Raw genomic sequence first — 27,369 nt, 5'->3', positions numbered from 1 at the left:
GGAGGGTTTGGCTGGGGATTTATGGACCAGGAAGCAAGGGCGCTGTTCCTCGGGGACGCTGGACCGGAGGCAGCCAGGCCAGAACTCGGAGTCCTGTGGCCTGTTCCACATGCCTCATTGGATTTTCTCCTCCAGTGAACTTGGGGCTGCCATAAAAATGAACTTGGAGCCGCCAGCCTGGAAAACCGGCCTCCTGGGCCGAATGGCGCTGCTCGGGCCTGCGTGAGGGCTGGGGGTGAGCCTGTGGATTTTGCAGAGCAGCCCTGGACGTGAACAGCTCTTGGTGAGGCTTGGTGCCCCTCGGCTGCCACGGCTCAGGCACAGGTGTCCTTGGTGCGGCCCCTGTGACACTGGGTTCCAGCCCCTGCACCGTGAAGCCCCAGGTCGCCCTGTATTAAATAACTTAGGCTTTAACCAAAAGAAGGCCTGGGAACGTTGGGGTCAGCCGAGTCACATGGCCGTTTTCCCAAACAAGCCTGCCGGAAGGGTCTTTATTACAAACGTAACTCGTCTTCACGATAGCAAACTCAGCAGTGCCTTTGAGACAAAACCAAAACAGGCAAGGTGTTCTGTAGTCCCTGTGAGCATCTGAGGTGTGTGTGTGCAGTCTGGTGGACTTTGTGAGGGTCCCTTTGTGCTCCTGGGGTCCAGCCATCAGTTTGGGGCTGATAGGACTTCCTGCTTGCCCTGAGGGCTGAGGCGGGTAGTTGGGGAGGCTGGGGTCCCTGGTGGGGACTGGCTGCATGGCCCTGTAGGGGTCCTGTCACGTAGGCTGGGTGCCTGGAGCTCAGTGTGGTCAGGATGGGTGGAGGGCTTGGGCACGGGCCTGGCCCCCAGCACTGAGGAGGGGTGAGGTCGGAGCGGGCTCTCCAGAGGGCAGGGCTGCCTGGGATGCCCCTGCTGCTCGGGTAAACCGGGCCTGAGAGAGCCCCACATCCCCTTGGCCGGCGAGAGCGTCCAGCCCCCAGGCCAGAGCTGTTCCTGGGGACTCGGACTGGGCCCGTGGAGGAAGGCCTGGTGGGGGTTCTCCGGAAACCGCCAGAACCCTCCACTCTTTGCCTCCGTGTGTCTGCATTTGGGATTTCCACCCTGGCTCTTGAACAGTCCCATAGCATAAAAGAGAGCCTCCCCAGCTCTGATCGGTCCCCTAAATGTCGGCCTTGCTCCCTGAGGTGCACGCCCCCTTGCTGGCTCCCGCGTGAGGCTAGCCTGGAGCAGTGGTGGCTGTGGGACCTGGAGAGGAGCCTGGGCGGGGGTCCCAGAGCTGTCCCCACCGTGTACAGCAATCCCTACCAGTCCAGGCACTCAGGAAGACCTCCCCAGGGGATTTTGGGGGAGACCAGCATCTCATCCTCCAGACTTGGCCTGGGTCTAGAGCCAGCACTGAGAATGGGACCCCAGCTCCCAAACCTGTTCTGCCACTAACCTGGGGCACATGGTGCCCCCTGTCTGGGCCTTGGCATCCTCACGTGCTCTCCTTGCTAGAGGTAAACGGGGTGAGATACATTAAGACGCGCTTGGCAGGGGGCTCTCATCCCTGGCCATCCCGTAGGAGCCTCAGTGCTTAGGATGAGCTGACTCCTCCAGCCCCAACTTTGTAGAAGACAACAAAGGCACACCACAGCCCTGGTGGCCTGCCAGACATCTCCATGCTCACTGTGCCAGGCTGGGTGCTAAGTAGCCAGCAAGGAAGAGATGGCTCCTGGGTGTTGAAGCGAGGGAGTGATTTGACTGGGAGGTACAGGGGGTGATCCTGCCCTAATTGGGTGGACAGGAATCCGCTCCAAGGAGGTGACGTTTGGGCAGAGATCTGAATGACTAGGAGGTGCCAACCTTGAGGAGATCTGGAACAAGAAGTTCCAAGTGGAAGAACAAATAGTACGTGCAAAGGTCCTGAGGCGGAAATGAGCTTGGCATGTTTGAGGATTGGAAGGGATCCCATGTAGCTGGAACATGATGAGCTTGCAGGAGAGACGTAGGCCCTGAGGTTCAGAGAGGCCAGGCCAGGTGGCTCGGCCACTTAAACTGCCATAAGCCAGACCCCATTAAGGGCAGGGAGAAGCCTGGGGAGGTAATGATGAAGGCAGAGATTTATGTGTTTTCAGAGACCCCTCTGGTGGCTGTCAGGAGTAAAAGCAGGGAGGGAACTCCAGTGGTCATCCAGGAGAGCGATGACAGTGTGGTCTGGTCTGGGGGCAAGGAGGACTGGACTTGGGATTTTGGAGGCAGTGGACCAGTGAGGCCTCACGAGTGGATTGGATGTGTGGGAAAGAGGAATCAGTGCCGACTCCCAGGTTGGAACAGCTGGTTTCAAACCGCGGCTCCACCCTTCCTCCCAACCTTGTGACCTTGGGCAAGTTGCTTGACCTCTCTGGGCCTCATCTTCCTTATTGGTGATAGGTAACATAAGGGTGCCTACCTGAGAGGATTGTTGTCATTGGAGGAGTTTGCATGTGGGGACAGTTGGCAGAGTGCTCCATGAGTGGGCTTGTCTCTATTTGGATGCTGGGCCCAGAGTGGAAGCTACTCGGGGTGGCGGGGTGGGGGGGTGCTGGTTTTTGCTTCTCCCAGGATGACTGGGCAAGGTTGGGCCATATGAGCTCATCCCATTGGTTGTGTCAACCAGTCTTTCTTTCCTTTATTTTTCTCCCTTAAAAATTTTTTTGTTAAGATTTATTTCTTTATTTGAGAGAGTGAGTGAGAGAGCATGGGCAGAGGGAGAGGGAGAAGCAGACTCCCCGCTGAGCAAGGAGCCTGATGAGGGGCTCGATCCGAGGACCCCACGATCATGATCTGAGCCGGAGGCAGACCCTCAACCAACTGAACCACCCAAGCGCCCTAAATTTTCTTGTTTAGAATGAGTTGAGACCTTGGTGTGAGAGCAGATCATTTTCACCTCGAAATGGGGGCTCTGAAAAGGAGAAACCTGCAGAATGCAAGACTCCGAAAGCTTTGCAAAAATCCCCTGCCCACGAGCAGTTAGCAGTTCAGGTTTCTGCTCTGGAATGACGGCCTGGGGGTGGGTGGGTCCTGGCAGGACTTGTTACCTTGGCTGGAGGAGAAATGCTGTATGGGAAGTGAGAGCCTGGCGTTGGGCAGAGCTCATTTTAGAGATCATGCGCATTAGGCAGATCTCACGTGCCACTTGGAATACATTATTCAAGGTGGCATTCAGACCATCCTGCATCTCTTTAGGGTCTGTGTTGTGAAACCCCCAGGCAGCTCTGGTGGTCTCTCTGGCCATTGTTTCTGGTATCATATCTGGCAAAAGGGGCTGCAGTCTTGATGATGATACAGTTTGAAGGGTGTTTGTAAGTCTGGATGGAGAAGGCCCTTGTTAGTGGCCATGCATTTATATTTTAAGCTTTTTATTATGGAGACTTGGAACACATACTGAGATAGACGGAATAGGATAAAGAACCCGCTTGTCCCCATCACCCAGCCCCAAACCATCAACCCATATGACAGTCTGCCCTTCCATCCTGTCATCCATGTGAAATATTTTAAATAATTTTTAAAACTTTTTATTTTTCAAGAGTTAACAGACTCCCAAGAAGTTGCAAAAATGGTACAAAGAGGGGCTTCTGGGTGGCTCAGTCGGTTAAGCAGTCGGTTAAGTGTCTGCCTTTGGCTCAGGCCATGATCTCAGGGTCGTAGGATCGAGCCCCATGTTGGGCTCTGCACTCAGCAGGGAGTCTGCTTCTCCCTCTCTTTCTGCCCCTTCCCTCCCCCGACTTGTGCTCTCTCTTTCTCTCTCTCAAATAAATAAATAAAATCTTTTAAAAAATGGTTCAAAGAGGTCCCGTGTACTCTTCACGCATCTTCCCCCAGTGGTGATAATTTGCTATAACCACAGTGCATTGTCAAGACTAGGAGATTGACATTGGCGTAACATACGCTGGGCCTTACTGGGATTCTACCAGTTTTATCCTGCGCTCACTTTTTTGTATGTTTTAGTGACATCAGCTGCACAGATTTGTGTAACCCCCTTCACACTCAAGATACAGAGCTGTCCCATCAACACGAATGAGCCTGCTTGTGCTTTCCCTTAGGAGTTACTCCCCACTCCCACCCCCAGGTCCCCGCAACCATTGATCTGTTCTTCTCTATAATCTAGTCATTTCCAGAATGTTATGGAATCATACATCATGTGTTGCCTTTGGGGATCCAAGTTGTTGCCTGTATCAGTAGTTCATTGCTTTTTACTGCTCAGTAGCTTTCCACGCCAATATTATTTTATAATCCTTTGTATTTCTATAAGGTGGGTGGTAGTGATAGGGTCTCATCTTTCATTCCTGATTTTAGCAAACTGAATCTTTTCTTTCTTGATTACTCTACCTAAAGGTTTATTAATTTTGTTGATCTTTTCATGGAACCGACTCCTGCTTTTGTTGGTTTTCTCTTATTCTGTTCATTTCTGCTCTGATCTTTATTTATTTTTTTTTTTTAAAGATTTTATTTATTTATTTGAGACAGAGAGAATGAGAGAGAGAGAGAGAGAGCACATGAGATGGGGGAGGGTCAGAGGGAGAAGCAGGCTCCCTGCTGAGCAGGGAGCCCGATGCGGGACTCGATCCAGGGACTCCAGGATCATGACCTGAGCCGAAGGCAGTCGCCCAACCAACTGAGACACCCAGGCGCCCGCTCTGATCTTTATTATTTCCTTCTTATTGATTGCTTTAGGTTTAGTTTGCTCTTCTTCCGGTGTAAGGTACAAGTTTTGATTATTGATTTGCGAGCTTTCTTCTTTTCCTATAGGCCGCTGTGCCTTTCCCTCTAAGTGTTGCTTCCTGTGTTCTGTAAGTTTTGGTTTAGCGTGTCTTCATATTCATTCACCTCAAAGTGTTTTCTAATTTTGCTTGTGATTTCTTCTTTTACCCATTGGTTATTTAAGAGTATGTTTTTTGGGGGGGGCGCCTGGGTGGCACCAGACTCTTGGTTTCAGCTCAGGTCATGATCTCAGGGTTGTGGGATTGAGCCCCACATCCGGCTCCGTGCTCAGCGGGGAGTCTGCCTGACTCTCCCTTTCTCTCTGCTGCGCGCATGTGCTCTCTCTCTCTCGAATAAATCTTAAAAAAAAAAATGTTTTTTAATTTCCACATATTTGTAAATCCCCAAATCTCTTTCTTTCTTTCTTTCTTTCTTTCTTTCTTTCTTTCTTTCTTTCTTTCTTTCTTTCTTTCTTTCTTTCTTTCTTTCTTTCTTTCTTTCTTTCTTTCTTTTTCTTTCTTTCTTTCTTTCTTTCTTTTTCTTTCTTTCTTTCTTTCTCTCTTTCTTTCAAGACTTTATTTATTTGACAGAGAGAGACACAGCGAAAGAGGGAACACAAGCAGGGGGAGTGGGAGAGGGAGAAGCAGGCTTCTCGCTGAGCAGGGCTCGATCCCAGGACCCTGGGAACATGACCTGAGCCGAAGGCAGATGCTTAACGACTGAGCCACGCAGGTACCCCAATATCACATCTTCTTTATCCATTCATCAGTGGACACACACTTGGGCTGTTTCCATAGTTTGGCTATTATTGATAGTGCTGCTATAAACATCAGGGTGCATGTATCCCTTTGAATTAGTATGTTGTATCCTTTGGGTAAATACCTATTTCTATTTTTAACTTTTTAACCTCCATACTGTTTCCCAGAGTGGCTGCACCAGCTTGCACTCCCACCAACAGTGTAAGAGGGTTTCCCTTTCTCTGCATCCTCGCCAACATCTGTTGTTTCTTTCTTTTTTTTTTTAAGATTTTATTTATTTGACAGAGAGAGATACAGCGATTTGAACTACTCTGACAAGTGTGAGGTGATATCATAGTTTTGATTTGCATTTCCCTGATGAGTGGTGGTATGCATCTTTTCATGTGTCTGTTGGCCTTCTGTATGTCATCTTTGGAAAAATGTCTGAGCATGGCTTCTGCCTATTTTTTAATTTGATTATTCATTTTTTGGGTGTTGAGTTTAATATGTTCTTTATATATTTTGGCTACTAACCCTTTATTGGATATATCGTTTGTGAATATCTTCTCCCATTCCCTAGGTTGTCTTTTAGTTTTGTTGTTTCCTTTGCTGTGCGGAAGCTTTTAATTTTATTTATTTTTATTATTATTTTTTAAAAGATTTATTTATTTTTAGAGAGAGCGTGCACATGTGCGCGTGCATACACTTGTGAGTGGGGTGGGGGAGGGGCAGAGGGAGAGAAGCAGACTCCCCGCTGAGTGGGGAGCCTGACGCGGGACTCGATCTCATGATCCCAAGATCACGACCTGAGCTGAAATCAAGAGTCAGATGCTCAACCCACTGAGCCACCCAGTTGCCCCAAAGCTTTTTATTTTGATGAAGTCCCAATAGTTTATTTTTGCTTTTGCTTCCCTTGCCTTTGGAGACGTGTCTAGTATGAAGTTGCTACAGCCAAGGTCAAAGAGGTTACTGCCTGTGTTCTCCAGGATATTTATGGTTTCATGCATCACATTGGGGGTCTTTCATCCATTTTGAGTTTATTTTTGTGTATGGTGTGAGAAAGTGGTTGTTTCATTCTTCTGCATGTGGCCGTCCAGTTTTCCCAACACCCATTTGTTGAAGAGACTGCCTTTCCTGCTTTGTTGAAGATTAGTTGACCATATAGTTTTGGGTCCATTTCTGGGTTTTCTATTCTGTTCTGTTGATCTATGTGTCTGTTTTTGTGCCAGTACCATACTGTTTTGATTATTACAGCTTTGTAATATAACTTGAAGTCTGGAATTGTGGTGCCACCAGCTTTGGTTTTCTTTTTCAACATGCCTTTGGCTATTTGGGGTCTTTTGTGATTCCATACAAATTTTAGGATTGTTTGTTCCAGCTCTGTGAAAAATGCTGGTGGTATTTTGATAGGGATTGCATTAAATGTGTAGATTGCTTTGGGTAGTAATGACATTTTAACAGTGTGTGTTCTTCCAATCCATGAGCATGGAATGTCTTTCTATTTGTGTCATCTTCAATTTCTTTCATAAGTGTTCTGTAGTTTTCAGAGTACAAATATTTTACCTCTTTGTTTAGGTTTATTCCTAGGTATCTTATTATTTTGCATGCAGTTGTAAATGGGATTGATTCCTTAATTTCTCTTTCTGCTACTTCATTATTGGCATATAGAAATGCAACAGATTTCTGTACGTTGATTTTGTATCTTGCAGTTTTACTGAATTCATGTATCAGTTCTAGCAATTTTTTGGTGGAGTCTTTTGTGTTTTCTTTTTTTTTTTTTAAGATTTTATTTATTTATTTGACAGAGACATAGCGAGAGAGGGAACACAAGCAGGGGGAGTGGGAGAGGGAGAAGCAGGCTTCCTGCAGAGCAGGGAGCCCAATGTGGGGCTCGATTCCTGGACCCCGGGATCATGACCTGAGCCGAAGGTAGACGCCTAATGACTGAGCCACCCAGGCACCCCTCTTTTTTTTTTAAATTTTTTAAAAAGTTCGAGAGAGAGAGAGAGAGAGAGAGAGAGAAAATGAGTGGGGGGAGGGGCAGAAGGAGAGGGAGAGGAGAAGCAGACTCCTTGCTGAGCAAGAAGCCTGACACAGCACTCGATCGCAGGACCCTGAGATCATGACCTGAGCCTCAGGCAGACGCTTAACCGAGTGAGCTACCCAGGTGCCCTTGGGTTTTCTATATAGAGTATTATGTCATCTGCAAAAAGTGAAAGTTCTACTTCTTCCTTACTGATTCAGATGCCTTTGATCTCTTTTTGTTGTTTGATTGCTGAGGCTGGGACTTCCAGTAGTATGTTGAATAATAACATTGGTGAGAGTGGACATCCTTATCTTGTTCCTGACCATAGGACAATCTCTGTCTTTTGTTTGGACTGTTTAATCCATCCACATTTTTTTAAAAAACTTCTTTTTATTGTATTTTTAAAAAGATTTTATTTAATTGTTTGACAGAGCAAGCACATGCAGGGGGAGCGGGAGAGAGAGAATCAGACTCCCCGCTGAACAGAGAGCCCGATGTGGGGCTCGATCCCAGGACGCTGGGATCGTGACCTGAGCCGAAGGCAGATGCTTAACCGACTGAGCCACCCAGGCGCCCCTCCATCCACATTTAGTGTCATTATTGATATAGTTGGATTTATGTCTGTGATTTTCCTTTTGTTTTCCATCTCCTGCCTTTGGTTCCTCTCCTTTACTGCCACCTTTTGCATTAAGTGCATATTTTCTAGTGTAATGTTTTAATTCCTTTAATGATTTTTCCACTGCATTTTTTGAAGTATCTTCTAGTCGCTGCTCTAGGTCTTATCATAAGCATCTTAACTTATCAGGATTTCCAGTATTATTGGAAGCAAGTCTATGCTGATTCCACTTGAACTGAGCTTCCTCAGGATTAAGTTCACTCGATTTTCAAGGACGCTCACATGTCGGTCTGCCTGCGCGGTGCCCGTCTTTCGCCCATTCCTCCGCACACTCGCTGAAATGAATGCGTCAAAGCCCTCTTAGGGCTGTCGCACCCAGAAGTATGTATGAGGCTCTGCCATCTCAGGCTCGGGCTTGGGAAGGCCCCGACTCTCTGTCATCACCCTGCCTGTGGTTTTGGCCTCTTCTCCCTTGCCCCATCTAAGCTGACTGGTTTGTGGCTCTGATCCTGTCACAGGATTCCAAATCTGGGTCAGCATGTCACGCCCACTTGCAGGCAGGCAGGTCTTTGGTCTTTAAGGCGTGCCTGGTACTCAGCCTAGAGACCGATCTGGGAAGGCCAGCAGAGTGGGGGGCGGGGGTCGTGGCCTGGTAGTTAACCGACCCCTTTGGTGAGAGCGTAGAGGGTGGCCTGCGCGGCTGTGTCAGGATGGCACCAGGGAGGGAACTAGGGGGGAATGACGCGGGTGGCCACAGTGTTCTGGATGCATTCAGTCGAAGCTTCAGAACAGCATCGCAGTGGTGATCAATCTTCGGGGAGCTCTGATGCGTTCATTTTCTGGCTTGGTATCATTTTTTTTTTTTAAATAGCTTTATTAAGTAGAATTCCCATGCCGTACATTCACCCTTTTAGAGTGTACAATTCTGTGGTCGTTAGTATATCTCCGCAGTGGTATACTGATCACCACTGTGTGATTTCAGAACTTTTCCACCACCGAACAAGGAAACCCCATACCTTTCCAATAGTCCTGCCCACTCCCCTCCCCCAGCCCCGGTAACCACTCAGCTGTTTCCTGTCTCTGTGGATGAGCCTGTTCTGGGCGTGTCACCCACGTGGGCTCACACCCCGTGTGGCCTTCTGTGTCCGGTTCCCTTCCTGAGCATCGTGGGCTCGGGGTCTGTCCCCGGGGCAGCGTGTGTGGGCGCCTTGCTCCTGTTCGCGGCCGAGGGACGCTCCCGAGTGCAGGTGCACACGCTGTATGTATCCGCTCACCCACTGATGCACACTTGGATTGTTTCCACTGTTTGGCCACTGTGACTAATGTCTATAATGCACAATATGAACACTCCTGTGGTGGTTTTTGTGTGCACACTTGTTTTCATTTCTCTTCAGTAGATACCTTAGAGTGGAATTGCTGGTCATAGGGAGACCCCATGTTTAACACTGGAAGAAACTGCCAAATTGTTTTCCAACGTGGCTGCACCGTTTTTGCGATCCTACCAGCAGTGTATGAAGGCTCCAGTTTGGCTAGGTATTTTAAATTTGAATTAGGTAGAGAGAGGGTACTGTAATCACTTTGGTGATGGCTTAATCCCAGGACGCTTCGCCTCTTTCCCCTGAGATGGTTCTTGTCTACATGATGGCCAGTGGGGCTGCTAGAGGGACAGGACCTCTGGGTATCAGGTACAGCTCTCGAGGTGGGCTCTACTTTATTTTTATAAAAGTCAGTATGAGTATTATCACTAAAGACAGAAGTCTGTGTGAATTACAGATGTCCCCAGACTCCCCCCCCCCCCCCCGCCCCCACCAAGAACCATCCCTGGCATCTTGGCCAAGGTTCTCCTGGTCATTGACTGCATATGCCTTCATTTTTGTAGGGGCGTGGGTGCTTTTCTCTTTGGGTTATGTGTATTTTTTTCTCTTTAAACAGTGCTGCAGTGAACATCCTTGTTGCCCTTTGTTTGAAGTGAGCTTCTGTGAGTGTGGATACTTGGCCCACGGATGCCTTTTATATCTTGAGGCATGTTGCTTGGTTGTCCCAGGGTGGTGGTCAGGGTTGATGCTCCCATGGTGGCTGGAGGCTCCCATCATACGGGGGACAGCCCCAGCTTCTGTCTGTCCTTGTAACTGTCACCTCCTAGTCACCCCTTTTTTTTTTAATTACCAGTTCATAGCCATGCCCACCCATTAAACTGGGTGTTTATGAATTCTCTTGACTTATAACAGGATTTCTCAAACTGTTTGATGTCTTGGAACCAGGCCATTCTCTGGGGGGCATCCCAGGTGCTGTGGGGGCTTAGCAGCATCCCTGGCCCCACCCCACAATGTCAGGAGTCCCCCCTCCCCATGTGACAGCCACAGACGTCCCCAGATGTTGTCCATTGTGCCCTGGGGGCCAGATCACCTCGACTGAGAAGCAGTGTTTTATAACATCCTTTCCTGTATTAGGGCTATTAGCACCCTTTTGTGTCACACGTTTTTTTCTCAGTTTCTCATTTATCTTTCAGCTTTATTTTTGATGTGTTGGTACACAGAATGTTTTCAAGTTTATTGCCAAATTTGTCTTTTCCTTTAAAGCTCCTAGTCTTGTGACCTCCTTGGAGAGGTCTCCTCTGTGCCCCCCCCCCCCAAGATTATAAAAACATTGGCCTCTGTTTTCCTGCTTGCAGTCTTGTGGAGTTCCTAAAGACTGCAGTCTAGAAGCTGCGGGCGGGCGGAGAGCTCCGTGTCTTCCACACGTCTCCCTGCTGGTCTGCGTGGGCTGGTGATCCACGTAGAGCGTGGCTGCCCCGTTGCTACCTTTGTGGTCTCAGACAAGTCACTCCACCACCCCGGGCCTCAGTTTCCTCATCTGCGAGGTGGGCTGTGATGACAGTGCCTGCCGCCTGGGGTTGGGGCTGATCAGACAGGCCAGGTGTTGAGAGCTGTGCCCGAGCGTGGGTTAACCATGCCCAGAGCGGACTCTGGAGGGAGGGTAGCCTTCCGAGAGGCCAGTAAACCTGTGCACACTCGCCAGGGTCACGAGGGACGAGCAGTTCCTCTCTGGGCACGCAACGTGTATACCTCTGCGCTGTCCAGCCCCGGCCCCACCCAGCGCCTGTGCGCAATTATAGGGCACGTGGGCAGAGACATAGGAAGATCGTTTTGTTACTGATGATGGTTTTAAATGGTGAATTGTGGAACATCTAAGACCTATACATATGAATAAAGAATGGACAGGTGTTTTGAGCATCTGCCCGGCCCCTGGTTTTGCAGGGTGCTTGGTTGGGGGCCCCCAAGGATGCTGGCATCTGCCCCTCTCTCTGTGTGGCTCTAGCCCCTTGCCCGTGGCTGTGGGCCAGGGGGACAGGTGGCCTTTGCCCACGCTGCTTCCCTGAGCCTGTGGAGCCAAGTGAAGATGGAGGTGGGCTGGCAGACCCAGTGCTTGTCCCTGACACTCCAGAGAAGGTGCTGACAGCCGTGCCCGTGGCCCTCCTGGACTCCCTGGCCTTTCGTCCAAGCAGTCCCTCCTATTTTTATTTCTCCAATCCAAACGCTTCCTTTTCATTGTTTGTTTTTTTTTTTTTTTTAAAGATTTTATTTATTTATTCATTAGAGACAGAGAGAGAGAAGCAGAGGGAGAAGCAGGCTCCCTGCAGAGCAGGGAGCCCGATGCGGGACTCGATCCCAGGACCCTGAGATCATGACCTGAGCCGAAGGCAGACGCTCAACCATCTGAGCCACCCAGGCGCCCTTCCTTTTCATTGTTTGTAATTCAAGTTTTTAGAGACATGATTTCAGATTTACAGAGAAGTTGCGAGAATAACACAAAGAATTCCTGGATGCGTTTCACCCAGTTGCTTGAGCGTTAACGATGTGCTCATCTGTTCTATTCCTTTTCTCGCTCTCTCCGCATTTTTCCTGAACTGTTTCAGAGAGATGCCCCTTTCCCTCTAAATACTTAAGTGTTTAGTTCTTCCAGACAAGGGATTCTCTTAGCAAATTACCCAAATCAGGAAATTAATTTGCAGAATTCTCAAAAGAGAGTCCAGGATCACACATCGTATTTGGTTGTCTGGCTGCTTTCATTTCTCTTAATCTGGAACGGTTCCCGAGACTGTGTTTGGAGTTCATGACTTTGACATTTGGGAGAGGACAGTCTGGTGATTCTGCAGGATGTCCCTCAGTGTGGGCTCGTCTGATGGTTTCACACGGTTACATACTTTTGGCAGGAATATCCTGGAAGTGACCTTGCGTCCTTCTTAGTACATAGTATCCAGAAGCCCCTGGTGTCAGTTTGGTCCATTTTTGGTGATATTAAGCTCCATCACTTGGTTAAGGAGGTTTTTCTACCCTAAAGTGACTATTGTCCAATTTGTATTGAGTAAGTTTCTGGTGCGGAGGTAATCTGAGACCATGTGCACACCTTGTTGTTCCTCCAGCATCCAGTGTTGGTTTTAACAGCATTGTTGATTCTGGCCAGAGGGTGATTGTCTGATTCCATCATTCCTTTTGCATTTTTTAAAAAAAATTTATTTGAGAGAGAGAGAACATGAGCTGGGTGGGGAGGGCAGAGGTAGAGGGAGAAGCAGGCTCCCCGCTGAGCAGGGAGCCCGATGTGGGACTTGATCCTGGGACTCCAGGATCATGAGCTGAGCCGAAGGCAGACGCTTAACGACTGAGCCACCCAGAATCCCCTCCTTTTGCATTTGTTAATTGGCTTTCTGCTGTAAGAACCAGCTAGCTGTCTTCTCTTCCCCATTTGTTTATTTATATCCATGTGGACTCGTGGATTCTTACGTGACTCAGTAGGTTATAATCCATCGCTAGCATTATGTGTTTGGTTGCTCCAGTGGTCCCAAATTTATCCAGAGGGAGAGCCCCATCACGCTGGCTCCATGTGTCTTTCAACATGTCCTCACCATTCCCTGGGTGCTTCCTAACTTCCGGACACAGTGAATGTCCCAGGCCTATTGCGTACTCTTCCTGCCCCGTGCTCTGGGGTTGACCACTTCTCCAGGGAGCCTTGGTTCTTCTTGTGGACAATGGCATTTAGAAACCAAGATCTGGGTGTTCACTGTGCTCATTGCCACTGGGGTGTCTTTGCTTCTAGGCCCTCTTATTGGCTAGGGCTGGGAGTAAACACACATGTGCATATATCTAGCGTTCCCGTGTGCATGTGTGTATATATCACACACACACACGCTCAGATGTTTCTGCTTCCGGTCATCCACGTGTATGCAGTGGTGCCCAGGAGTTTACACTGATGCTTCCAGTCCCAGTCTCCCACACAGGCTTCTTGCTGTCCTCCCCGTTCCTTGTTCATAACTCTCTCTCTGTCGGCAAGAACCCGCCTCATCACCAAGAGTAAAAGAAGCCTGCGGAGTAGAAGTTAATACTTTGTTGTATCTTTATTTCCAGGGCATATGGCTCCAAAATTGTGTTCAAAAGTGGCCTGGGTTAGTTCTTCATTTTCTTCTTTACTGTGGTTATATTATTACCTGAAATATGGTTTGCTTTAGTTGTCTCTGTTCTGTATTTGTTGTAGAATACCCCCCCCCCGCCCCCTCAATTCTCATTGATTTCATTCATTCATTCAGTAGGTGGGACATTAGCATGGTTCCAAGTCCAAGTGCACAAAGGCATCTGGAGAAAAGTGTCCTCACTCCTCCCTGCAGGGAATGATCTCACTAGTCGCTGGCTTATCCTGGCTTATGTTTTTTTATCTCCACTTTTTCACATGAAGGGTGGCATCGTGGGGATCGCTCGTGAACTTTACTCTTTTCACTGAAGAACACATCCTGGAAACCACCTCACCTGGCCATGGAGATGTCCTCTTCTGCACGCTGTCTGCTGTGGGGCACAGTTAATTCAGCCTCTGCTGTGTGTGGGCATTTAGGTTGTTTCCAGTGTCTTGCAGATGTAAATGGTGCTGCAGCTAATGCCCTTGTCTATTAGGTATTTTTGTATTCGTGGAAGAGTATCTTCAGGTGGATTTCTAGCAGTGAGATTGCTGGGTCAAAAGTTAAGTGTAAATGTTTTTGTCAGCTTCTGCCCAGTTCCCTTCCAGAGGGTGGTATGGGTTTACGCCTGTCGGCCCTGTGGGATGACAGGTCTGGTCCCCATAGCCTCACCAGCAGGATGTGCTGTTCCATTTAAAATTATCTGCCAATCTGAGAGGTGTGAGAAGTGGGGGTCTCAGTGTGGTTTTAATTAGCATTTCTGGAATGATGAGTGAGGCTGAAGAGTATTTAATATGTCAAGGGCCATTTTTGTATCTTTTCTTTGAACTGCCTGTTCATCTTTTTCAATCGGATTTACTTACCACCACCCCCAACTTTTATTTATTTATTTATTTATTTAATTTTATTTAAAAGACTTTATTTATTTGACAGAGAGCAGAAGCAGGGGGAGCAGCAGAGGGAGAGGGAGAAGCAGGCTCCCTGCTGAGCAGGGAGCCCGTTGTGGGGCTTGATCCCAGGACCCTGAGATCATGACCTGAGCCGAAGGCAGACACTTAACCGACTGAGCCACCCAGGCACCCACCATCCTCCCAACTTTTAAAACTTCAGCATACATTAGGGAGATGAGCCCTTTGTGGTATGTTTGTAAATACTTGCTCTGAGTTTCCCAGTTTTATTTTGACTCTTTTTAAAAAAGATTTATTTATTTTAGAGAGAGGGATTGAAAGAGAGAGAGCACAAGCACAGGGAGGGCCAGAGGGAGAGGGAGAGAGAATTTCAAGCAGACTCCCCACTGAGTGCAGAGCCTGACGCTGGGCTTAATCTCACAACCCTGCGATCATGACCTGAGCCGAAATCAAGAGTCAGACGCTTAACCGACTGAGCCACCCATGTGCCCCTGCAATTTGGTTTTTTAATGGTGGTTTGTTTTTTTGTTTGTTTGTTTTTAGTTTTTTTGCCCTGAAGAAGTGTGTGTTTTAAGATAATTTGTGATAGAGTCAAGTTTATGGATCTTTTTTTATTGCCTCTGGATTTGGAGTGCTAGTTGGAAAGCCTTTTTGTATGCTGAGTTGGAGGGGAACGCACCATGTTTTTTTCCAGTACTCATATGGTCACATGCTTTCCAAGCAGACCCCTCATCCATTTGGAGTTCATTCCTGCTGATGGTGTGAGGTACGGGTCCGACTGTCTTTTCCCAAATTGTTGCCCTGTTGCCCCGGCACTGTGGATTGAAAACCCCTTATTCAGTGCTGTGAGCCGCCACTCTTGTCTCCCTCTCTCCCCGATCTGTGGCCCCCAGCTGCCTGGAGGAGGTCACCATTGAGAAGGACATGTGCCCGCCCCTTCCTTTCCAACATGCGAAGCGTGCGCTGTGTGGCCCGCAGAACTGGGCACCTTGCCTCCAGGCATCTCATGGTTCACAACACCTAGGCGGGAACATTCCCAGTCCTGGTGTTCCCTCCGAAGTCTGTCTTTACCCCGTGCCCCCCACCCCTCTGCCAGGCGCCAAGGTGTTGGCAGCCTTTCGCGCTCCAGACCCTGCAGAGGAGGGTCCTATAGAGGAGTCCGGGTGGATGGGTGGGCTGTGTGTCCCAAACATAAAGGCCGAAGGGCAGCTGGCTGGAAGGAGGTGGGGGTTTTCTAACAAAGAGGTGTTGCCAGATTGCCCTTCAGACACATCCTCCGAGGCCACTGGGAGCATGGAGAAGGCATCTCCCCACCCTCTGTGTCTTCAGATCTGCCTCCTTTACCTGCAGGAGCCATTTCGATGACCAGGCCCCTAATAGCTGACATTGGTTGAGGGCTTATGGTGTGCCAGGGAGTCATTTAAGCACTTCTGTCAGTTGCCTTATTTAGCCCCCCATGGTCGCATGAGTAGGGCATTAACATGATGACCCCACTTTACAGATGTGGAAACTGAAGTCCAGAAGCTGGGAACTTGGCCCGGGTTACAAGGCTGGAGCTGGGCCCAAGCCTCTGGAGCCTGGGCTTGTCACTCTGACCCCCCCACGCTCTCCAGGGAGAAAGCCTGAGAGAACGTAGAAGGACATGCTGTGAAAAGTGTAATCCTCACAACGATAAGGCTCTGCTGCCTCGGTAACAGGCCCCAACTGCCCTGTCATCACTTTCTCTGGAGTTTTGGTCTCTTTTTTTTTCTTTTCTTCCTTGCTCTGTCGCTGTGATGTTGAGCATCTTCTCATGTGCTGGTTGGATGTTTATCTTCTTTGGAGAAATGTCCATTCAGATCTTTCATCTATTTGCAGGTTAGGCTGTCTTTCTGTTGTTGATCCTTAAGAGTTCTTTAGATATCCTGGATACAAATCCCTGATGCGATATAAGATCTGCAGATATCTTCACCCATTCCGTGGGTTGTCTTCCCTTTCTTGATTATGTCCTTTGAAGCACAAAGTCTAATTGATCTGTTTTCTCTTTTGTTGCTTGTGCTGTTGGTCTGGCATCTACAAGCCATTGCCTCATCCACAGTCACAGAGATGTAACTCATGTGTTTTCTTCTCTGAGAGTTTTATAGTTTTCGCTCCTGTGTTTAGATATGTGATCCTTTTGAGTTAAGTTTGCATGTGGTGTGAGGTAGGGGGTCCAGCTTCATTCTTTTTCATGTGGGTGTCCAGTTGTTGAAAAAACCGTTCTTTCCCCATTCAGTTGAATGGTCTTGGCAGCCTCCTTGAAAATCACTTGGCTTCACAAGTGCGGGTTTATTTCTGGACTGTCAACTCTCTTGCACTAATTTCTATGTCCATCTTTATGCCGCTACCACACTGTCTTGTTTACTGTGGTTTTGTCACCCTGAGTTATATCTGGTCTCGGGGGTGAGAGTTAAGGAAAATGATGTGGTTCTTACATTTCCATGTAATGAGACCAGACCCTTCTTAGTTGGGATCAAGACAGCCTGGATGCCCGCCACTTCCCTAGCTGAGCCCTCATGACTTCTACAGTGGCATTTCAGCATCCGTGAGGATATGAGGGATTTGATGAGATACTTGTAAATAAGAGGCTCTTTCGCCAGTATGCAAAGATTGATGAAACATGTCGCTTTTTCATCTCTTTCAAACAGGAAGGATCTGAAATATGTGTTCGGCAGGTTGGGTCTTTATCAGGTCCTGAAACTAGATGGTAGTGTGGTGTCAGCTTGCTTTTTCTTTTCTTATCAGTTTGGATCTTTTTACAGCCACTCTCCTCTTCCAGCTAAAACCTGCTGTGCAGTGAGCTTCAGAGGACAGAGGTAAAGGTTGGGTTTTTTTTTTTTTTTTTGAGTTTTTATTTTGAAATAATTTTAGACTTACTGAAATGTTACAAAGACAGTACAGAGAGTTCTTGGGTACTTTTCAGCCACCTCCCTAATGTTAGCATCTAACATAACTGGAGAAGAATGACCCAAAGTAAGCAAGGAGCATGGAGGAATAGTATTTAGCCTTTCTTCAGATTCCCCTACTTGTCACACGCATGTCCCATTTCTGCCCCAGAGCCCCGTCCGGGACCCTGTAATGCATTTAGTTGTCAAATCTCCTCCGGCTCCTCTGGCCTGGAACTGTTTCTCATTCTCTCCTGATCTATTGTGATCTTGACACTTTTGGAGAGCACTGGTCAGGGATTTTGTGGAATGTCCCTCCACTTGGCTTTGTCCGGTGTTTTCTTGGGATTAGATGAAGGTTACGCGGTTTGGGGCAGGCTGCCTTCTCCGTGCAGGATGTTGGTGTGTCTCTTTGCTGGTGATGTCAACCTGGATCCCATGCCAGGAGTCTCCACTGGAAAGTTACTAATTTTCCCTTTGGGGACTGTGCAAATACCTTGTTTCCTCTCAAACTTTTGCCTGTCCGTTGCAGCGCCTGTCTGTGGATCCTCCCTCCCATAGTTGTTACTGTGATATTCACATAGTGACTTTGTATCACCCTCACTGCTTCTCCATGTTCGAATTAGAATTCCTTTGTAGAAAAGGGCGGTCCCTTCTCCCTCGTTTATGGTACGTTTTTAATTTTGCATCGGCGAAGACTTATGCGATTTATTTTATCCTGTGGGTTATAGTCCAGTACAATCACTATTCTGTTGCCCGAATTGTCCTTGCTTTGGTCATTGGGCATGCCTTCTTTGGGGTCCTGTGTCCTTCCTTCATGACCGCATCCCCTGGGGAGGGTTGCCTTCCTTCCTGCTCCCATGAGATGCTCAGGCTCAGCTGGTATATTCCCCGCCCCAACCCTGAAGTAGACCACTTCTCCAAGGAGGAGAGTGGGGACCAAGGAGTTCCTTAGGTTGGAGAACGATATTTGAACCATGATCTGGGTGCTGGGTGTGCTCAGTGCTAGGGGGCATTGTGGCTTCTTCTGTCAGTAGACAGAGCTTAGAAATGTGAATCCTAACCCATGCCTGCGTGCCTGTCTGTGTTTATTTTTGTGTCCATCTATCTGTATATGTATGTTTTTAAAAAACCCATGAGTTGGTTCATACTTATCTGATGGTAGAGTGTTCGGGTCAGTGGTCCTTCTGAGACTTGGGATGCTTCCCTGCCCTGTGAGGGGCATGCACAGCCCTTGCAGACTTGGGTGAACAGCAGGGGATGCGAGGCCCTGTTTGAGGGCCCCTTGGGGCTCATGGCCGTGGAAGAGCAGGCGCAGTTGGACAGTAAGCCCTTCTGGGTCAGGTGGCTGAGGGAGTAGGTGAGGACTCCTTTCCTGTCTGGCCCAGAGGCTGCCTGCTCAGCTCTCTGCCTCTCAAAACCCCAGGCGCAGCTCCAGGGCAAGAGTGGGCAGTGTGGTCTGGTATGGGCCAGCCCTCCGAACCCACCCTGAGGGTCCGTCCTGGGCAGCTGAGAGCTGATAGGACCAGGGGCCTCGGGTACCTCAGCCAGGGTGGGGAGGCCAAGCCCGTGGGGTCCCCGGACATGCCACCAGCTGGTGGCAGTTCCCAACGCCTTGGCCTTTAGGTACAGCTGGCTCTTTCCCTGTTTCCTGCTCCTGCTGCTTCCTGGCCCCACCTGCCTGCCCTTTGCAGAGGCCACTTTGTACGCTGCTTCGGCGTCTGCCTACTCACGGTGGGCACATTGGAATAACTACATCTTCTAATGGTCAGATTGTGCCTTTTTAAGAGAGAAAATGGTCAGACTGTGCCTTTTAAGGGCATCGATGTCTGATGTCTCAGGTCGTCACTGGAGGCTCTTACCTTGCTGCAACCGGACTCCCCTCCCGAGTTCTATTCTTAGCGCCCCAGATTTCCCGGGACCCACAGTGAGGTCAGCGGCTGGGCTGGGCCAGCCTGGGCAGCGGGAGGCATCAAACCCAGCCTGCCTGGGCCTTTTTGTTTTGTTTTCTTTTTAAACGTTACTGAGACTTTATTTTTTAAAAAACCATTTTGGAATTTGCAGAGAAATTGAGAGTGTCCCCCCCCCCCCCCCCACTGATTCCCCACTGGGCTGTTCTGTCAGGCTGGGACCCTGTTGCAGTTAATGGACCAGTGTTGATACCTTCTCAGTAAGCAAAGTCCACAGTTTATTCCGATTTCCTCAGTTTCCCCCAATGTCCCTTTTCCATCCCAGGCTCCCATGTGACACGGAGTCGTCACGTCTCCTTGGGCTCTTCCGGGCTGGGACAGTTTCTCAGACTTCCCTGGTGTTTGATGCCCTTGACAGTGGCGTGGAGGATGGAGAAGGGGTTTTTGTAAGAAGCCCCTTCCTTGGATTTGTCTGGGGTTTTTCTCATGGTAAGACGGGGGGGGGGGATGGATTTTGGGAGGAAGACCCCCGAGTCAAGTGCCCTTCTCCTGACGTCACTGCAGACGTTGGCCTCAGTCCCCTGGCTGAGGTGGGCAGTCAGGTGTCTCCACTGCAAAGTCACTCTTCCCAGTTTCCATGCTGTTCTATTTGGGAGGAAGTCACCGTGCCCGGCCCACACTTCAGGGCCCTTTGATCCCTCAGCCCCAGACTGCCTTGTGCCCAGTGGGCCTGTGGTCGTGTCTGAGGCCGGGCCCTGGCATCCCAGAGCCCCCAGGGTGGCTGCCGGCCAGCCGTGGAGGGCCCGCAGCCCCTGAAGGAGCCGTGGAGGTAGGTGAGCCGCGTGCGCCCCTTGTCCACTGTGGACATGGGTCAGGGTGGGTGGAGGCCTCACTTCGGGCTGTGGCCTGGGAATTGGGGCCTGATCCCAGCCCCAGAGCTTCCAGCCTCTCAGCATGGGGGTCAGTGCTCTTGGCGAGGGCAGAAGGACCCACGACATTGGTGGCCCGGCAGCCATGGGTAGCAGCAGACGGAGGTCTGTCCAGCTGAGAACCACAGGCCCTAGTGGTCTTGTGTTTCAGACCACGTGCTGGTGGGCGAGGCCCGCACAGGGACAGTTCCCAGTGATGAGGGAGACACGTGATCCCATCAACACAGGAGCGAAAGGTGGAGGCCGGCAGTTCGCAGCCTGGAGCCTGCACCATCCGTGGAGGTGGAAAGATCCCTCAGCTCCCCTGAAATCTGGGAAACACACTTCCACCTCGAAGCTGCTGTGTTAGTCTCCCTGTGCTGTTGTAACAACGAACTGCAGACTTACTGACTTAAAAGAGCGCACACTGATGATCTTGGATCTGGAGGCCAGAAGCCCGACCTGGGTCTCACTGGGCTACCGTCAGGGTGTGGGCAGGGCCGGATCCTCCTGGAGGCTCCGGGCAGGATCCGTTCTTCGTTCTTTGCCTTTCCGGCTCCTGGAGGCGCCACATTCCCCACCTAATGGCCCCTTCCTCCATCTGCATGGTGTGGGTGTGTCCGTGGGACCTCTGCTGGTGTTGTCATGTCTCTTTCTCTGACTCTGACCCTCCTGCTCCACTCTTGGGAGGACACTGGGCCCACCAGATAATCCGGGATCCTCTTCCCATCTCAGGGCCCTTCACTTAATCCCCCCCCCCCCCGCACCCCCGCCCAGCAGAGTCCCTTTTGCTGTGGAAGGGAGCGTGGCCACAGATCACAGGGATTAGGACCTGGACATCTTGGGGGCTGTGGTTCTGCCAGCCACAGCTTCCTGGAGGGGTTCCAGAGTCATCGGATTCTCAGACTCGAGCCTTGCCGACGGCAGGGGCTGGTGGGGCTGGGCAGCGGGGAAGGCTTCAGCCGCACAGGTGGGAGAGGCCCCCGGGAGAGCCGCCAGCAATTTACCTCTCCCAGAAGATGTGTGCAGCCCGAGGTCCAGCAATCCCACAGCTCGCTGGTGTCGTTCAACCCTGGGCCTGATCCGTTAAAAGACAGTGAGATCTGTTTAATGGGGTCATGCCCAGGAATTTAAAAAACCAGAGAAAAATAGGAGAGAATTCCAGCCTGCCTTGCGCACCGTGAGGGGTGTTGGTGAAGCTTGTGTTATGTGGAGAAAGTGTGCGGAACTGCATTTAACAAAGCCACTGCCCACTGGGGCGAGCTGCCCTGCCCAGGGGGACAGGCCATAGGGGACACTGGAGTCTTGGATGGCAGGCATATGAAGGCACAGAGGTGGGGGTGGGCATGGGGATCCGGGAGATCTTGTGCTAGCAGGAGCTGAGGTGTCTGGAGAGGTGGGGGCAGGGAGGGTGGAAGAGCCAAGGTAGTGGCCATGGCCTGGATCGTCAAAGGTCCTGGGGCTACACCCAAAGTCGGGAGTCTTGTCCTGCGTCCATTCAGCAAGTACTGGGGGTCTCTGTGCCCAGCTGTAAAGTCAGTGGTTGGGACCCTGCCCTCTGTGGGGTCTTGGTTCTGTACAGCCCCTGCCATGTTCTCTCCCTGTGCTCCCTGCTTGCTGGGGGCATGGGCAGTGGCCACTGGGCCTTGGTGTTGTCCCTGGGACTTTCCTCCTTGGAGGTGTGCCTTTCTGGCTGTTGGGGTTTGGAGGAGGCGGAACTTCTCATGAACCTCTCAGTAGCTGCCTGTACCTTAAGGTTTCCAGAAGCTTCTTTGGCTTAATTTGATTGTTTCATGGAGGCTCTCACTTCCTCCACTACTGATTTTTAGGAGCTGAGCTTAAAATGGGTAGTCACAGGAGGACTTTAATGGGGAAACTGCTTATAGCTATGGATTTTAGTGTTCTTGCAAATTGGCAAGGAATTGGAAATGTCTGGATGAAGGCAAGCGTCCTTGGGCTATGCGCAGCTGTTCGGAATAGAATCTGGACTTAAGGTTTAAGCGTGCAATCAATTTAGTTAATCGTGCTTTTATTTTGTGCATTTTAGGAACCATCACCATTGCTGGGACCTCATAGAAACCCCTGCCAGTTACTGGGGCACCTCTCATCACGGCCGTGGCTACAACCGGGTCTTTGAAGTAAGTGACCAGGTGGCCGCGGGAGAGCAAGGCGCCGCCGCAGGCCACAGCCCCTCCCAGGCCTGCACGCACCCCGGTGGGAGAAGGTGGCTCCTGTTTGGTCCTGAGTTTAGGGGTGTCCAGGGTCCAGGCCAAGGAGCCTAGAACACCCTCTGGGGTTTGTTCTGCGGGCTGTTTCTTCTCTAGTCCACGCGCTTACGTTTGTGCCCTGGTCCTTCAGCGTCTGATGCCTGGGCTACGCTTCATGTTGTGCATTTTGGGGGATGCTGGGATCGCCCGGCTTGAGCTACCCCGTCTGTGTCGTGTGGGTCAGGTGGGACAGTGCTTCTGGGCTCATCGAGGGGCATATTCACCCCATCCCATGTCCTACAGGAAATGATGACCAGTCACAGTGGAGTGGTGGCGGGGATCTTTAAGAATGGAGAATTATTTTTAAAATACCTTTAAAAGAATCCTGTTGCCCAGCTGTTCTGGGTTTTATGGCTGTCCACTTCCTCTTGTACTTTTTTTTTTTTTTAAGATTTTATCTATTTGTCAGAGAGAGAGAGCGGGCGCGCACACACACAAGCAGGGGGCAGTGGCAGGCAGAGGGAGAAGCAGGGGACCCGATGAGGGACTTGATCCCAGGACAGAAGGCAGACACTTAATGGACTGAGCCACCCAGGCGCCCCGCTCCTATACTTTTCTAATAAAGGGGGGACAGAGAGTTTTTTTTTAAGATTTTATTTATTTGAGAGAGAGAGAATGAGTGAGAGAGAGAATGAGTGAGAGAGAGCGCGCACATGAGAGAGAGGAGGGTCAGAGGGAGAAGCAGACTCCCTGCTCAGCAGGGAGCCTGATGCGGGACTCGATCCCGGGACTCCAGGATCATGACCTGAGCCAAAGGCAGTCGCTTAACCAACTGAGCCACCCAGGCGCCCCGCTCCTGTACTTTTCTAATAAAGCGGGGACAGAGGGTTTTAAAGAGGTGGCCTCTGATGGTGGTCTAAGGCTATGGCTCATAAGAAGAGAGGGTACAACCTAATCATCTCCTGGCTCATATCCACGGAGCAGGGGTTGGGGGGGGGCAGTGACCTGCGTGAAGGGTTGGTCAGTGTGGGATGAACAGTCCTGTGTGCTCCCTGGCCATTTCACGTTGGCTGCTCCTGGTAGCCTGAGAATCATGTTCAGTGTTGAGCTCCAAGGCCACAAGGCTAATTGGGCCAAGCATGGGCTGGGTTGTGGCCTTCTCTGTTGCGCCATGATTTAGGAACTCAGGGAGATGGACAGTGGAACTCAGGTGCCCCTTTAGGAGGGGTGAAGTAAAGGTTTTGACTCTTGAAGGGTAGACTTCGGGCATCTGGTTCTGGGGTCAGCAAACTGTGGTCTGCAGACCAATCCGGCCCACTGCCTGTTTTTTTTAAGTAAGGTTTTATTAGCACACAGCATTCATTGACATGTCATCTCTGTCAGCTTTCTCCTCACAGTGGTAGAATCTAACGAGCAGTTGTGACAGAGACTATGTGACCTGCCAAGGCGAGAGTATTTACTGTGTGGTCCTGTACAGAAAAGGTGCACTGCCCTTGACCTAGGTTCATTTGTTGCTTGCTGGGGCTGGATGGTTTGGAAATGGTCTGTTCTGTGTCTCTTCAGACATTGATTGCCTTTACCCTTAAAGCTTGTGCTTTGTTGTAAGGCAACCAGATCACTAAAGCTTGGCTGTTCTCTTTGTACCCAGTGTGATCAATGTGATGTGTTCTGTGTGCGTAGCTTGCTCCCATGCGGCTAGATTAACCTTTAGCGGTCCCTCGCTGCAGTCATCCTGACCTGTCCTCTCCCTCGATCAGTCCATTTTACAGCTAAAGAAACTGAGTGCCACAGGTGGAAGGGGTGGGAAGGTTCTCTGGCGGAGGGCGGAGATGTGAATGAAACTACTGGCTCCTTCTCCAGAAGGCCTGGGGCGTTCAAGGAGATCAGAGTCCTTGAGACAAACCAGACCGGTTCACTGTGGCCTGGCAGGTCTCCAGTAGGCTGCTGCGGACTTTGTAAAAAAATTCATTTTTATGCAGACAGAATTCATATGCTGTAATAGTCACCCTTTAAAGTGTACAATTCAGTGATTTTTAGTATGTTTGCACAGATATGCAACCGTCACCACCACCTAATTCCAGAGTATTTTATCACCCCGAGAAGAAACCCATCTTGTAATGTAATGTCCATTAAGCAGTCACTCCCCGGCCCCCGCGGGCCCCCTTCCCGTCCACGGATGAGCCTGTTCTGGACGTGTCACACGCTGGACTCACACCCATGTGGCTTCTGTGTCTGGTTCCCTCCCTGAGTGTCGTGGGCTCGGGGTCTGTCCCTGGGGCGGCGCGTGGAGGGATGCACTGTGTGTAGCCGTTCATCCGTCAGTGGACTCTTAGGTTCTTTCCACTTCTGGGGTGTTACGAATGATGCTGCTGTGAACATTCGCGTACAAGTTTCTGTGCAGACGTATGTTTTGCTTTTCTTGGGGGGATGCCTTGCGTGGAACTGCTGGGTCATGGGGTCCTTCTATGCTTCACCTTCTGAGTTACTGCCACCCTGCTTCCACAGCAGCCGTCCCATGTCCCGTTCCCCCAGCCGTGGGCGAGGGCCCCGGACAGCCCCCGCCGTGCCCAGGCCCGCCAGCGCCGATGTGAAGTTGCAGGGCAAGGTTGTCTGTGGGGGTCTCATGTCCAGATACAGCTTCTGTTGACGCGGCCCCCGCATCTGGCTGCCCCCTGCGGATCTAACACTGCGACCCGAGGGGGGCTGCTCTTCCCGCTCCGTGGCCTGGGACATCGTCCGTGTCTGTTTAAGACTGTGGGGAGAGCAGGGGTTGCGGACCCCTGTTTATAGCTCCGTCCCGTTTCCAATTTTCTAGAAAGTGCTAATGTCTGAGTGAGCGTGGGCAGATGGGCTCGTCTCCCCGAGATGTGCCACGCGGCAGCAGTCTCCGGGTTGGAGGGATGTGATGACTGTTCCTTCTTTCTTTGCGTGATGGATTTTTCACATGGCACTTGCTGCGGACTGAACAGAGCTCCCCGAGAGTGCCCGCACCCCACTCCCGGGAGCATGTGACTATATTCCCTCGCCTGGTAAAAGGGTCTTGGCATCTGGGATTTTGTGAAGGCCCCCGAGATGGGAGATGTTACTGGATCATCTGGGGCCCCAGTGTCAACACAAGGGTCATTACGAGAGCGAGGCAGAGGGTCGGAGTCTGAGAGATGGGCAGACCCCATGCTGAGGGCTGTGAGGATGGAGGAGGGGCTGTGGGCCAGGGATGCGGCCCCTCTGGAAGCGGGAAAAGGGAGGGAAGCTCCAGAAAGAACTCAGCCCACGTGCGATCCAGGACAGACTTCTGGCCTCTAAAAGGTTAAGATAATAAAGTTACAATGTTTTTTTTTTTTTTTTTTTAAAGATTTTATTTATTTAAGAGAGAGAGAATGAAAGACAGAGAGCATGAGAGGGAGGAGGGTCAGAGGGAGAAGCAGACTCCCTGCTTAGCAGGGAGCCTGATGTGGGACTCGATCCCGGGACTCCCGGATCATGACCTGAGCCGAAGGCAGTCGCTTAACCAACTGAGCCACCCAGGCGCCCTAAAGTTACAATGTTTTAATCCATTAGGTTTATGATGCTTTGTTACCGCAACCATAGAAATGAATGCATAGGGTTATGGGTTATTCTTCCTTTGGGCTTTTTGGACTTTGTATGTCTGTCAGATAAACGTTAGGCTAGTTCTCGGTCTGCTGCTTGTGGCTCCCCACCTCTTCAGTGCACGAGAACCTGGTCCAGCCACACCGCCTTCCTCACGGCTCTTGACCTTGCACTTCGTACTTGGCCCTGGCCTCCTGCCTTCCTGTCCCTGGGAGACGCTCTGCCTGTTGTGTCCCCTTCTGTCTCTGTGACCATTTCAGGCCGGCCAGTACAGTGGGAGCAAGTCTGGCACCCTCTCTGGGCTGCGCCTGGTACTTCTGCCCACTGCCTGCCCTCGTGAGCTGTCCTTCTGGGCCCCTGCTCCCACTGGCCCGTTTCTCCTGCTGCTCGGAGGGCCACACAGAAAGCTCCCCGAGCTGTAGTGCCACGGGCCACAGGGCGAGGGTTCTGTGACCCCGGGGTCGGCAGGTGGTTGCCCCCCTGCCGTGTGGGCTCCACGAGGTCAGGGATGGTGTAGAGAACCTGGGGCATAGTTGGAGGAGGACATGGAGGACGTTGTACTGTCTTCCTTGCTGCGCACAGACCACACGCAGAGCTGGTCGTGGGACATGGCCCACGTGGGGGGCGGGGCGATGGGGGTTGGAGGGGGCCCTTGTGTTATCTCCGTAGGAGGTTCTGTCTTGATCCCTGGTGAAGGAGTACAGGCTCCTCCTGGCCCTGCTCCTGCTCGGGGGTCCCTCTGCTGCCAACCCCTACTGGGAGCTGGGCTTTGTTGGCAGAAGCCGTACGGAGGTGGGAGAGGGGAGCTCAAGGCTGGGCTGGGAGGTGTGAGCTTCATCCGATGGCCAGACTGCCTGGCATGGGGACTGGTGGGGGCAGGTGGAGGTGAGGGCCCGGGATAGAGAGCTAGGGGAGAGATGCTCCCTTGGGGCAGGGGATGGGCCTCACCGAGAAGGACTGGGGTCCCCAGGGAACTTTCAGACCTTGTGTCATGGAGCCCCTAATACTTTTCAAGTCAAGTGTAGTTAAATGTTTCTCAAGGTTATGCTTCTCTCATGGTTAACCTTCCTTGTAAGGTTCCATTTGCTCAGAGGACGTACTTTCCAGCATACTGAATGTCAAAACCTCAAAGATGCAGGTCCCGCTCATTCAGTTTCTGGAAGATGTCTGCCATTGGGCCTCATAATCCCATGGGGTCAGTCTCTGAGCCCATCAGTCAGAAAACCAGGCTGACTCCCGGGCAGGGGCAGTCCTCTCATCTCTGATTCTGGCTCCCATAGAGACGGACAGAGTGTGCGCTGGCTGAGGGGCTGTCCCCTGGCGGTGGGAGGCCCATCCCTCAGGCGTTTCTCACCCACTCCCTGGGGCAGCTCTTGCAACTCAGTGCACGCCCACGGTCAGGATCTGGGGGGG

The 27,369-nt window shown here is 50.8% G+C and overlaps 1 protein-coding gene across 11 annotated transcripts in view; it reads left to right on the top strand.

Annotated features, from left to right (window-relative positions):
• KDM4B (lysine demethylase 4B) overlaps nt 1-27,369 on the top strand; it is a 134,417-nt gene that overhangs the window by 11,761 nt on the left and 95,287 nt on the right. For 10 of the 11 annotated variants that reach the window (XM_078057173.1, XM_078057177.1, XM_078057194.1 and 7 more), the window contains exon 2: nt 22,209-22,299. The exons of the other annotated variant lie outside the window; for it this stretch is intronic. The gene's annotated coding sequence lies outside the window, so the exon portion shown is untranslated. The remainder of the gene's footprint in view (nt 1-22,208; nt 22,300-27,369) is intronic. 11 annotated transcript variants of the gene reach the window in all.

This window comes from Halichoerus grypus, chromosome 1 (assembly GCF_964656455.1).
Source record: "Halichoerus grypus chromosome 1, mHalGry1.hap1.1, whole genome shotgun sequence".
Lineage (NCBI taxonomy): Eukaryota > Metazoa > Chordata > Mammalia > Carnivora > Phocidae > Halichoerus > Halichoerus grypus.
This window is presented reverse-complemented; position numbering and strand designations above follow the sequence as displayed.